The following is a 13,445-nucleotide window of genomic DNA, read 5'->3' as shown; positions in this document are numbered from 1 at the left end:
TTGAAGTGGAGCACTGTTTGGTGACCACTTACAGCACTATGAAATTATGAAGTGCACGTGTTGAGCACGGTCATTATAAATGGGATTCTTTATCATCTGAATAATTATCTTTTGATTTTGCTAATTTTATTCTTGCATGATTAAACAGACTTTATGTATGAATTAGAATTTTACTTTATTGGTCTGATATATTTATTAATTTATTTCTATGTGATGAATTGATTTATATTGTTTTTGCACCATTATGCACTTTGTGATTGATAGTTTGAATTGCACTTTTATTCATTTATTTTTCTGTGGAAAATTTTAATTGAGCACGCAAGCACTTAAGTGACAGTGCAACACTTCTCTTTTATTTTTTACACAGTTGTGAAAGTTTACTTTTAGCAACCAATACCATTTAAGCTCTCGTTCTTTATACCTGCACTTAGTAAGCTGTGGGTCCACCAGTTCCATACACAAGCATGCTTACTGTATCTATAAAAATAATATATTGAAACAAATTTGTTGCACAATATCCTATCCATATGAAAGCTGAACTCCAGGGGTGTGTGGGCTGCACCTACATGAGTGACAGCAGTTTCTGTAGCTCCTGCCCATCCATCCAGCACAGTTCTTTAGCTTTCTTTCTCCTGCCTTAACCTGGCTCATTGACATCAATCCTCAGCCTTCATGTAGCTGGCTCATGCTCAACATGCCCAGTGTGACAAGGAAGGATAACTTCAGAGGCATGGACTGGAAGCCCCCAGATTGCACTGACATCTTTACAGCCAAGCCACATAAGGACAAACAGAACTATGCTGCAGCCCATTTGGAAGACTTTGCCAGCACTCCAGCTAAAAAATCTACAGACACTAATTGAGGATTACCCAATCAGAAGGGTGTGAGTGATTTGCAGTCTTTTACTCTGTGTGACATGCCTGCATGCAATGGACACACACAAGGCTCCAAAGCCATAAGCATGACGGGGGAGGACTCTGCTGGGGATTCTCCTGTGTTCCTAATCAATGAAGGTCAGCCAGAACCTACTCTTTCTTACGTTTTAGGTGCAGTTAAAAAAGGTAATTGCTGTCTTAACCTCCTGCAAACACAACTAAAAAGTATCAAAGAGGACATGATATGCAAAGGTTAGAGAAAGCCTACCTGACCCTCTAGGGTAATGGTTCTAACTGGAAGATGCATTGGCTCCTACTCAAAGGGACTTAGCTTATTCTACCAGCAAGAAGCTAACAATCTAGATGATTTGGAACATCACCTACAATGTAATATTCTGTGATTTGTGGGAATTCTAGAGAAAGTGGAAGGGAACAACCCTGTGCAGTTTATAGAAGAATGGCTGCTAAACACATTTGGCAAAGAAATACTGACACCTCTGTCTGCAGTCAAGTGGGCTCATCAGGACTCCTCCCATCCACTACCACCAGGTAATCCACCCTAGGGCATTTCTCATCAAGCTTCTGAACTATAAAGATTGTAAAACTATTCTCTGTGAAACCAGGGAGAAAGAAGATCTGCAAAGTAATCGGTCTAAAGTTGTACTATTCCCAGATTTCTCTGCAGAGGTTCAAAAACAGTGGCTAAAATTTCAGTAGATTAAGAAATGTCTTCGGAATCCCCATCCACCATGTTCCATGGTTTTTCCCACCAGGCTGTGGGCTGTGCTTTAAGACAGAGCTCACTTCTTTGAATCTGCAAGGGTGGATGTGGATTGGCTGGATAAAAAGGAAATATATTTGCGGACTCCACGGGGTCGCTGAATCTCCACCTTTTTATCAGGGTATATTGCGTATGCTGAGAGTTACGTGTAATAGTGGGTGAATGCTTGTTATTGATATTCAAGTTTCTAACTATTGTTTCACTATGAATTTTCACTGTTTGCTGTAAGCCAAACTGTCTTTGTTAGGTTACTGTTCTGGTTTTCGAACAGCACACATACTAACAGGGTTAGGCCTCTTGGTATGCAAACTTTTTTTTTTTTTTTTCTTGTTTCAGGATTTTTTCTTTTTTTGCCTGTTAAAAGTACCTGTTTTCACCACTATTGCACAGCCAGGTCCAGTCCTTTTTCTATCTTAAATTTATTGAGCCATGCCTTTTTAGGGATCTTTACAGAACTTCTACATGGGTAACAGCCTGTGGCTCCTGTCTACTGCCATCTCTTCAGGCTTCCTTGAACTTGCAAGCTTCATGACCAGTTGTTATCACTCATGTGTAATTTATTTTATGCCTATATATGATGACCAAGCTAATCAATTTTACCCCTTCATGCCTGAGAAAAACAAATCTTAATGCCTAAGCACAATTTTGCAATGTTGACATGCGTTAGTAAAACCCCACATATCACAACTACTTTGTGCAACCAGGTTGATTATACCTTGTTTTTTTCAGGACAAATTGGGCTTTCATTTGGTAGTAAATAGTCATAGATAACTCCTTTTTTTTGTCCTACCTAAAACACACTGACACTAATTAAAAAGAAACAAAATCCTGCCCAAATATACTGACCCTGACCTTGACCATTGACCCTTGCTTGACCCAAACACTTACCGTGTACTGACCTAGATTAAACCTTAATCTAGGTATTTTCACTTTATTTTATTTATTTTTTATATTTATTTATATTTTTATTTTTACCCACACTTTTCTGCAAGGAGAGAGAAAGATACATTGAGGGCGATTTACTAAAACTAGAGAGTGCAAAAATCTGTTGCAGCTGTGCATGGTAGCTAATCAGCTTCAAACTTCAGCTTGTTCAATTAAACTTTTACAATAAAACCTAGAAGCCGATTGGTTTCTATGCAGAGCTGCACCAGATTTTGCACTCTCTAGTTTTTGTAAATCAATCCCATTGCATCTTTACTCTCTATTCAGAGATAGAGAGAGAGAAACACAGGGGTGAGCTTCACAATCACTGGTCACTGTGGTAGCCATTCAGAGGCTAGCACAGCGACCAAGTGACCCGAAATTGGAAGTTCCATGTCCCGGTTGTTAGTACGGGGCCCGAGGCTCTTGGTAAGATACACACAGCACAAAGGAAGATACACATATATATGCGGCCCCATGAGAAAAAAGCCCAGTGCAGTGAGGACGCATATATGTGTTACGTCGCCATCAAGAGATTATTATTCTTTCTTGGAATGTCCAAGGTCTGCATGTAAAGCTTTATTTTATCACATTGCCAGGAATCCACCAATCATTGTCTGCTTGCTTACAAGAGATTTATCTTACCAAGGACACTTTTCATGTGTTGAATAGACTCGTCCATAAGAATCTTCCGTTGTTTTGTAAACAAGTCAAAATAGATGACAATAGCAGATATGTATTTCTTTATGCCATAATTAAAGTGTTTGTAAACCTAAAAAAAAAAAAAAATGATGTTATTGCCTCTTTAACACAATATAACATGCTTTTTTTAAAGGAAATGTTCACCTCTTGAAAAAAATAATAAATTCACATATTTTTGCAGGTAACAAAATGTGCATTTATTAAGTTTTTATTGGGAGCCTGTAAAGCATTTAACCCGCAATCAGCAGACTATGGGTGCAATTTTGGGCTCTTGCAGACTCTGTGTGTAAGCTGTCTGCTCCTACATCATACAAGCAGGCAGTTACACACTGAAATTAAACCTTAATGAACTCTCTAGAGTGCTCAACAGCACCCTGGTAGTTCATTGAGAACTGCAAGCTGACAGCCCCAGCCTGCTTTCACAGTTAGAACTCAGAGAGGGTGCAGGGGCAGCTGCAGCAGTAACATGTTACGTTACACCCTGAATATGGGTGTAACGTGTTATGAAAGGTGAACTTATTCTTTAAAGTTGCTATTTTATTATGGGGTGCAATACCTGGTTGATCCTGCCTGTGCCCCCCTCCTGAAGGTAAACTGACAAAGCTAGTATGGCTGCCAATCCATATTAGCATGGCCAGTTTACAACTCGTGCCATCCCACTGGTTAATACAGGCACGCAATGCTAGAGAGCACAGTATGCCTGTCTATTCCATAGTCTGTGTGGAAAGCCCCCTCCAGCTGCTCCTCCCCTCCTCTCTTTGCACTCCGCTGGGGAAAGAGGGAAATTATGTTATGCCACTGGGTCTGACTGTGTTTCATTGCTATGGAAACATAGTTGCACAGCAGCAACAGCATTTCCTGCAATGATGTCCCAACCCCCTTCTTGACACGCTCATTGCAGGTCTGTGTTCAATAAGCTAGAGCGATCATCGTACCTGCAATTTAAGAGCAAGGGATTGCATTATAGCAGCATTTATCAGGGGAAAAAAAAACGATTCAGAATAGTGTGGAATTCTGTTTTGTCATTAAATGACTTTACAGCTACTAATAATGCACCTTCTTTACTGGCTAATGTTTATGTACAGTACCGTCACCTTATACCCTGATGTTGCGAAAAGCTGGATACAATTCTGAATGGGCAAACATGCATTACCTATGATTATTCTGGGAGATTTCAATACCGTTATGTGCCCCTCAATGAATAGATTTTCCACCTTGGGAACTCCTGCAGCCTCCCTTGATTCGGCCTTAGCTAAACTGATGCAGGGGTTTGGCCTCAAAGACTTATGGCATATTCCTCATCCTCCAGAAAAACAATACTCTCACATTTCCAAAATGCATTTGACTCTCCAGAATTTATTTAACGTTGGTGACCAATAATAATAGCTGACTTTACCTATTTTTCAAGAAGTTTCTCTGACTACTTTTCTACAGTATATTAATACAGTCTACTTTGGGTAATATGCCAAAGCTCACAGGATGGAATTTTAGCTATTTTTGACTCTGCTTCGATCACTATTGTGTGGGACTCTCTAAAAGCCTTTTTTTAACCACTTCCATACCGCGTCATGTAAAATGACGTCGGCAAAGTGGTTGTCTAGATCCGGGCCGCCGTCATATGACGGCGGCCCGTTCTAGCAGCCAGTGCGCACCCCCGGCGGCGCGCAGCGGCGCGATCAGGGATGAGGCTCGTCCCTCTGACATAGCCCATCCCTGATCAAGGTAAACAGCCAATAGAAATTGGCTGTTTACCACGTGATCGGCTGTGTCAATCACAGCCGATCACATGAGCGGCTCCAGCACGAGCCGCTCATTCTCTCTGCAATGCGCGCCCCGGGGGCGCGCAGAGCAGCGATCGGGGACGAGACTCGTCCCTCGGACAGAGTCGATCCCCGATCTAGGTAAAGAGCCAATGAAATTGGCTCTTTACCACGTGACCGGCTGTGTCCAATCACAGCCGGTCACAAATGTCAACAGAGAACACGGTAACTAGCTGTCACCGTGTTCTCCTCCTCACACACTGATCCTGTGTGAGGAGGAGATTGTGGTAACAACTAGTTACCAACTACAGTGCACCCTAAACACACTGATTGCCCCCCCCCCAATAAAGAGCACCTGTCACTAGCCCATCAAAGTACCTGTCACTAGCCCATCAAAGTACCCGAGTACCTGTCACCTGCCCATCAGGTACTCAGATGACAGGTACTTGGGTACTCTGATGGGCTGGTGACAGGTACTCAGGTACTCTGATGACGGGTACTCTGATGACAGGTACTCGGGTACTCTGATGACAGGTACTCGGGTACTCTGATGACGGGTACTCGGGTACTCTGATGACAGGTACTCTGATGACAGGTACTCGGGTACTCTGATGACAGGTACTCGGGTACTCTGATGACAGGTATTCGGGTACTCTGATGACAGGTATTCGGGTACTCTGATGACGGGTACTCGGGTACTCTGATGACGGGTACTTGGGTACTCTGATGACGGGTACTCGGGTACTCTGATGACAGGTACTCGGGTACTCTGACGGGTACTCGGGTACTCTGATGACAGGTACTCGGGTACTCTGATGACAGGTACTCGGGTACTCTGATGATGGGTACTCTGATGACAGGTACTCGGGTACTCTGATGACAGGTACTCGGGTACTCTGATGACAGGTATTCGGGTACTCTGATGACGGGTACTCGGGTACTCTGATGACGGGTACTCGGGTACTCTGATGACGGGTACTTAGGTACTCTGATGACAGGTACTCGGGTACTCTGATGACAGGTACTCGGGTACTCTGATGACGGGTACTCGGGTACTCTGATGACAGGTACTCGGGTACTCTGATGACAGGTACTTGGGTACTTTGAGTACCTGTCAGCGGAGTACCTGTCATCAGAGTACCTGAGTACCTGTCACCTACCCATCAGAGTACCCGAGTACCTTCCACCTGCTCATCAGAGTACCTGACGCCTGAAGTACCCGAGTACTTGCCGCCTACTCATCAGTACCCATCAGTACTCATCAGTACCTATCACGTATCAGTACTGATCATCAGTACCCATCAGTACAGTATCACCTATCAGTATCAGTACTACTCATCAGTACCTATCACCTGCCTGTCACCTGCCCATCAGAGTACCCGAGTACCTGTCACCTGCCTATCGGAGTACCCGAGTACCTGCCACCTGCTCATCAGTACCAGAGTACCTGTCACCTGCCTGTCACCTGCCCAACAAAGTACCCGAGTACCTGTCACCCTTCATACAGCCACCATGTCCAAGTCCAAAAAGGTTTATATACGTCCTCCGTTTAAACCTAAATGCCGGTGTTATGGCAGCAAATAGCTGCCATAACCCTGGTATTTTTTTAAACGGTGGACGGTTGGCTTTCCGATAAGGGTGGTCCCAGCGGCGGATTCGCCGTGGGATCACCCTTCCGGGATGGCGGAAGAGGCGCCCGCCCCCCCCCCCCTCCCGCAGCGTTCCGGTCCTTTTCCCCGCTTACCGGACCCGCCGGCAGCGGGGAAAACAATCCGGTCCCGGATCCTCACAGACAGGATGTCAAGTGAGGGCAAGCTTGCCCTCACTTGACTCTATGGTCTTGGAGGACCGGAGCTATGGAAAATGTTGTTGCCTAGCAACCGGTTTAAAGGTCCTTTTTTTTTTTTTTTTTTTTCATTTTATATAATAATTTTTTTTTTTTTTCTATCTTTTAGTGTATTTGTGAGATCTGAGGACTTTTTGACCCCAGATCTCACAAAAAAGAGGTCCTGTCGTGCCTATTTCTATTACGAGGAATATTTACATTGCTTTTAATAGAAATAAAAAAGATCTTTTTTTTTTTTTTAAACGGTGTAAAAATAAAAAATAATAAATAAAATAAATAGTAAAAAAAAAAAAAAAAAAAAATTAAAGCGCCCTGTCCCCGTTTGCTCGCGCGCAGAAGCGAACGCATACAGAAACCCCGCCCACATATGTAAACGGTGTTCAAACCACACATGTGAGGTATCGCCGCGATCGTTAGAGCAAGGGGAATAATTTGAGCCCTAGACCTCCTCTGTAACTCAAAGATGGCAACCTGTAAAAATTTTTAAATTGTCGCCTATGGGGATTTTTAAGTACCAAAGTTTGTCGCCATTCCGTGAGCGTGCGCAATTTTGAAACATGACATGTTGGGTATCTATTTACTCGGCGTAACATTATCTTTCACATTATGGAAAAAAATTGGGCTAACTTTACTGGTTTCTTATTTTTTAATTAAAAAAAATGAATTTTTTCCAAAAAAATTGCGTTTGGAAGACCGCTGCGCAAATACGGTGTGATAAAAAATATTGCAATAATCTCCATTTTATTCTCTAGGGTCTCTGCTAAAAAAAAAATATATAATGTTTGGGGGTTCTAAGCAGTTTTCTAGCAAAACAACTGATTTTAGCTTGTAAACACCAAATGTCAAAAATAGGCCTAGGCAAGTGGCTAGGATGCATGATGATGCTCCTTGGATGTTAGGCCCCTCTATATGGCTAGGCTGTGAAAAAGTCTCACACATGTGGTATTGCCATACTCAGGAGGAGTGGCAGAATGTATTTTGGGGTGTCATTTTTGCTGTGTACATGCTATGTGTTAGGAATATCCTATAAATTGACAACTTTGTGTAAAAAAAAAAAGTTTTCATTTTTTTCCCACATTTTCCAAAAACCTGTGGAAAAAAATGATATGTTCAAACGACCCATAATGCCTCATAGAATATACGTTGGAGTGTTTGCTTTCCAAAATGGGGTCATTTTGTGGACTTTTCCATTGTATTGGTGCTCTAGGGCCTTGAAAAGTGTGATAGGTAGTAAGAAAGTTTTATGTGTATTTATGCTCCTAGAACGCCTGAATGTGCTTCTTGGACGTGGAGTCTCTTTTTGTGGCCAGGCTGTGTAAAAGTCTCACACATGTGGTATCGCCATACTCGGAAGGAGTAGCAGAATGTATTTTTGGGTGTAATTTTTGCTGTGTACATGCTATGTGTTAGAAATAGCTTATAAATTTTCTTATGGTTGGATAAGAGGCCCAGGACGTCCCATAAGACATTGACCAAACATGTCCGGGTGGGAGGATTGGGGGTCCCAGATGTGAGAGCCTATCACATGGCGGCCATTCTGGCACAGTCTAAATCCTGGTTCTCAACTCACAACCTGCCATTGTGGTGCTCCCTGGAGCAGTTTAGTACTCCACAAGTACAATTGGCTGACCTAGTGCTTGCCGCGAATCTATCTAGTAAACGACCATTGGATCCCCATCCTACCATTTCCGCTACACTACTGGCCTGGAAATATTTTTGGGAGAATGCTTCTGATTCCTCTGACACCCGCCGTATGCCCATCCCACTGTCCACACTACAGGCACTATCACCTGACTTGCATGTGACTCACTGGGCTAAATATGGCCTATCTTTACTCTCAGACTTAAACCCTCAATCCGTTTACATCCCGTTCTCGGACCTCTGTGCCAAGTTCCCGGACTTTAAGACAGAATTCCTGACTTATAAACGTATCTTACACATCGCTCAATCTTTACCCAACACATATATTTGTTTCCCCAGACAAGTCTTCGAGTACTGTTTCACTGCTCCCTCTTCCAAACATGGCATTGGTGTATTTTACAGTGCCATGCAGGACCGTATGCACTTTACCAAATCATATCACCAACTGAAATGGGAAAGGGACCTAAATAGGACATTCACTGACGCACAATGGCTGAAGGCTTTTAGATTAAACTACTCATTGACTAGGTGTGCTAACTTTAGAGAGGGAGCAATGAAAATTCACTTGAGATGGTATAGAACCCCGTACATTGTTGCAAAGTTCCATCGCTCTTACTCTAACATGTGTTGGCGAGATTGCGGACATGTAGGGACGCTCTTCCATATGTTCTGGACATGCAAGTCACTGAGGAGTTACTGGTCATCGGTACATAGGCTGATAGCGGAGGTCACAGGTATCCTAAACAAATTGAATCCTGAGCTGGCACTCTTGGGTATCGGGCTGGATTGGTACCCACCGATGTGTAGAGTTGTCGTACAGCATATTCTATATGCAGCAAGGCTAGTCATCGCTCGCAACTGGAAGAGCAATGTCTCACCTTCCCTTCGTGAGGTCATTCAAATTGTGGACGAATCTCATGAATATGAAAGCATTCTGTCAAGTTCCAATCTGACGTTTCATAGTTTCAAAACCAGATGGCAGTTGTGGGAAGCATATAGAGCTTCCTAGGTGACCTATTTGATGCTCTATCACCTCACCTGTTTTCATAAAGTGTCTTTCCTACCCTTCTTTGTCCCCTCTTTGTGTTGTTACCCCTCTTTATACGGGGCCTGGGCCTGGCCGGTCCTACGCGGCGCATGGTGATCCCAATTGGGGGCCGCGTGGGTTCTGACCGGGCTAGAAGGCCACAGCGGTCTAAATTACACAAGGCATATTCCAGTGATTTCATTTGCTCATTGATCTGTTGTTGTAATGCAATGTACTGGTAATTACTCAAGTAGAAGTATGTAAGTTTGTGGATGTGAGTTTCACGTCCAGAGTTATCTGCTGTTTTGCACATGGATGTGACATATTTCATTACAATGTTTGTATTTACCCTTTCTTTTCTGAAAACCCAATAAAAACTTATTTAAAAAAAAGAAATAGCTTATAAATTGACAACTTTGTGGGAAAAAAAGAAAAAAAAAATTTTTCTTCATTTTCCCAAGAATTGTGGGAAAAAATTACAACTTCAAAAAACTCACCATGCCTCTTACTAAATAGCTTGGACTGTCTACTTTACAAAAAGGGGTCATTTGGTCGGTATTTGTACTGTCCTGACATTTCAGGGCCTCAAGAAAGGAGATAGGCAGTCAGTACATCTGGTGTGATCAATTTTCAGTAATTGGTACCATAGCTTCTAGACTCAATAACTTTCACACAGACTAAATAATATACACTAATTTGGGTTAATTTTACCAGAGACATGTAGCAGTATACATTTTGGCCCAAATGTATGAAGAAAAATTAATTTTTTGCAAAATTTTATAATTGAAACTAAAAAAAATTTGTTTTTTTTTTTAAAATTTTTGCTCTTTTTTTGCATATATCACAAAAAAAAAAAACAGTTGTGATCAAATACCACCAAAATAAAGCTCTATTTGTGTGAAAAAAATGATAAAAATTTTGTTTGGTTACAGTGTAGCAAGACTGAGCAATTGTCATTCAAAGTGTGAGAGTGCTGAAAGCTGAAAATTGGTCTGGGCAGGAAGGGTGTCTAACTGCTCTGTATGGAAGCGGTTAAGTGGTTTCCTTTTAAGGAGATAGCCCAAGTCAAAACTACTTCTAGAACATTGGAATCTGATCTCCTATCTGCTGTTTCATAAGAAGAACATTTTATCTCAAATGCCGGCTCCTCCTATCGAATGGTTGCACCTTCAAGATATCCTTAAGGACATATTTCTGAATAAATCAGAGCAGGGAGCCTTCTTTACCTGTCAGAAATATTTTTTGGAGGGTGAACAGGTGCATAATTTACTGGCACAGATAACAAGCTCCCAAAGGGAATCCCCATTTGATAGCTGCCAACAGTCCTCGAAGGGGGATGATTTATTCACATTTTAAAGGAATTCTATCAGTTATACTGACGTTTATATACCTCTAAAAATAGCTATGATCCTATTCCTAACCCTCTTAACAACTTTGTGATTAGTATCTCTATCCCTCAGATCATGTCCCAGGAACAAGAGAATGTAAATGTTGATGATGGATTGAGGCACTAAAATCTTTACCAAGTTCTACTATTGAAACTTTATAAGTTCTGCAAAGATATTCTTTTTCCTCTTTTTTTAAATATCTTGAATGAAGCTGTAGATGAGGGCCTCCCCCCTTCCTCCATGTATCATGCCAACATTATTTTTCTGCCTAGACCAGGCAAGGATTCCACCCTGCCAGATTTCTACAGATCCTTATCCTTGCTCAATACAGACACAAAATTACTGGACAGGTCTACCTATACCAATATTCACAGAGTTTTCCTCAACATCCAGTATAAACTGGAGGATATGGGCAGTACGGCCATACTATCTTTAGAGGCAGCCAACAGCAATGAATGGCCCTTCTTATGGGCAGTAAAAATTTAGAGCAGGGCCAAAATTCCTGGAGTGGATATGACTCTTTTATTCAAAACCACAGGCACAAATCAGTTTAAATTGACAATGGTCTCTTCATGGGGCAAGGGTATCTTCTTTCACCCCTCATATTTGCTCTCACAATGGAACTGTTGGCCATGGTAGTGAGGAGTTCAATAAATATAGATGCATAGGCATCTTTGAGGGAAAAATTGCCCTTTACATGGAAAACACTTTATTTTTTCCCCCAAGATATTAACGATTCCTTTACTATTTTATTTACCTTAAAACACACTTTTGGCTCCTTTTCGGGTCTGGAGATTAACTGAGATAAGTCCAATCTATTATCCAAAAACCCACTTACGAAAGAAATTTTGGTAGGTGCAGCTCAGTTGAAAGTGGTAGACTTTTTTCATTATTTAGGTGTTACCATCTCAGCCCATGTGTCTGAGTACTGCTTTATAAATTTACAACCTCTGGTCAGTAAACTGCATCTTAAATGTAAAAGGTGGTGCCACCTCCCGCTGTCGGAAGTTGGCAGGATTAACCTGGTTAAAATTACTTGGCTTTGTGAATGCCCAGGCATTGGTATTCTGTCCTTTAATACCTTGATATGTGAGCTGGTGTGGAAACGGGGCCCTCTCAACATGGGAGGCCTTGCTCTAAGTAGATCCACTTGTACTATTTAGCTGCCCAGATCCAATTACTTACATACCTTTGAGGTGGCCCAGTTGACTGTACTCACTTACTTATGGAACATGCAAAATGGAATTGGGTGACTGACAGAGTTACACCTATTGCCAACCAAAACCACCACATCCCTGGTATGAACATATAACAGCAAACAGCGGTGTCCGATGGACTGGAAAACCAGCCATAGGACCACCAAAGTGATGGGACTTTAAAGGTGTATGGTTGTGGCACAGACAGAGCAAACAAAAAGTGAATTAAAAATATTGAATTTTATTAATTAACATTGTGAATTAAAAGGATACATAAGCTGTATCCAAAAGTTCATAGTCAAAGGTTATTTCATAAAACAAAGGTTACAGTTGATATACATGTGAATACTACGTTCGTGTGAACCGAGGAGATGCAGGGGGTCACCGGGGTCCTACATGTTTCGCCATTTCAATGGCTTCGTCAGGGACCAAGTGACTTGTGACCTCTCGCAATGGCTCTAAACACTAATAAATAGAAATGTTAGTAGTATTCATTGTGCGTATGTAAACGCATGGATTACAGATCAATGCATTGTTACTTGAGGCATATACATACAGATAAGCATTCAAAACTTACCAACACGTAATTAACATAAACAGAGCAACTGTGAACTGCATAGCTGGTCGTGCATGTTGGGTGGTGCCGGACCCTCCCCCAGGTCCTAAATGGACGCGGGGTAGTGAATGCCTTGATAGGCCAAGCCAGTGCTGGACCGGGCTGGGACAGAACAGTCGGCTAATTTATCAATTGCATCAAAGCAGGATAAGAAATTCCAGCCTCTGAAAGGGGAGAGGGATAGGTTGCAAACTGGTTAGAAGTTGTATTTGGTCAAGCATATTATACCTTATACCAGATTGGTAAAGGGTAATACATGTTCCACGTAGAAAGGGGAAATTTAGAGGCCCACAGGGGAAAGCCAAAAGTCCCAGAATAGGGGTAGGAAACAGAAATAGGACCTCATGCAACACCAAGTGCATGCTAGGGAAATAAAGGAGAACCAGTGATAAGCTGAAAAGGGAAAAAGGGGGGGTTTTGGGGTGGTTGTGTAGGTAGTCCCCAGGTTGTTATGGGGACGCCATGAGAAAGGAACAAAAGTGGGAAAGTGATGAAATCGAGGGTGCAGATAGTTGAAAGTTACAGCATGTGAAGAATATATATATCTCCGGTGAGCACCTGAGTGGCAGTGAATAAGGAAGGATACACCCAAATCAGAACCGGTATGATAACCTGAAATAGATTCCAAGTGATCAAGCATGCAAACTACTTATGGAACATATTGTAGACCACCAACCATTGATACCAAT

The sequence above is a fragment of the Pelophylax lessonae genome, assembly GCF_965119305.1.
Source record: "Pelophylax lessonae genome assembly, chromosome: 3".
NCBI lineage: Eukaryota > Metazoa > Chordata > Amphibia > Anura > Ranidae > Pelophylax > Pelophylax lessonae.
Note: the sequence above shows the minus strand (reverse complement) of the source record.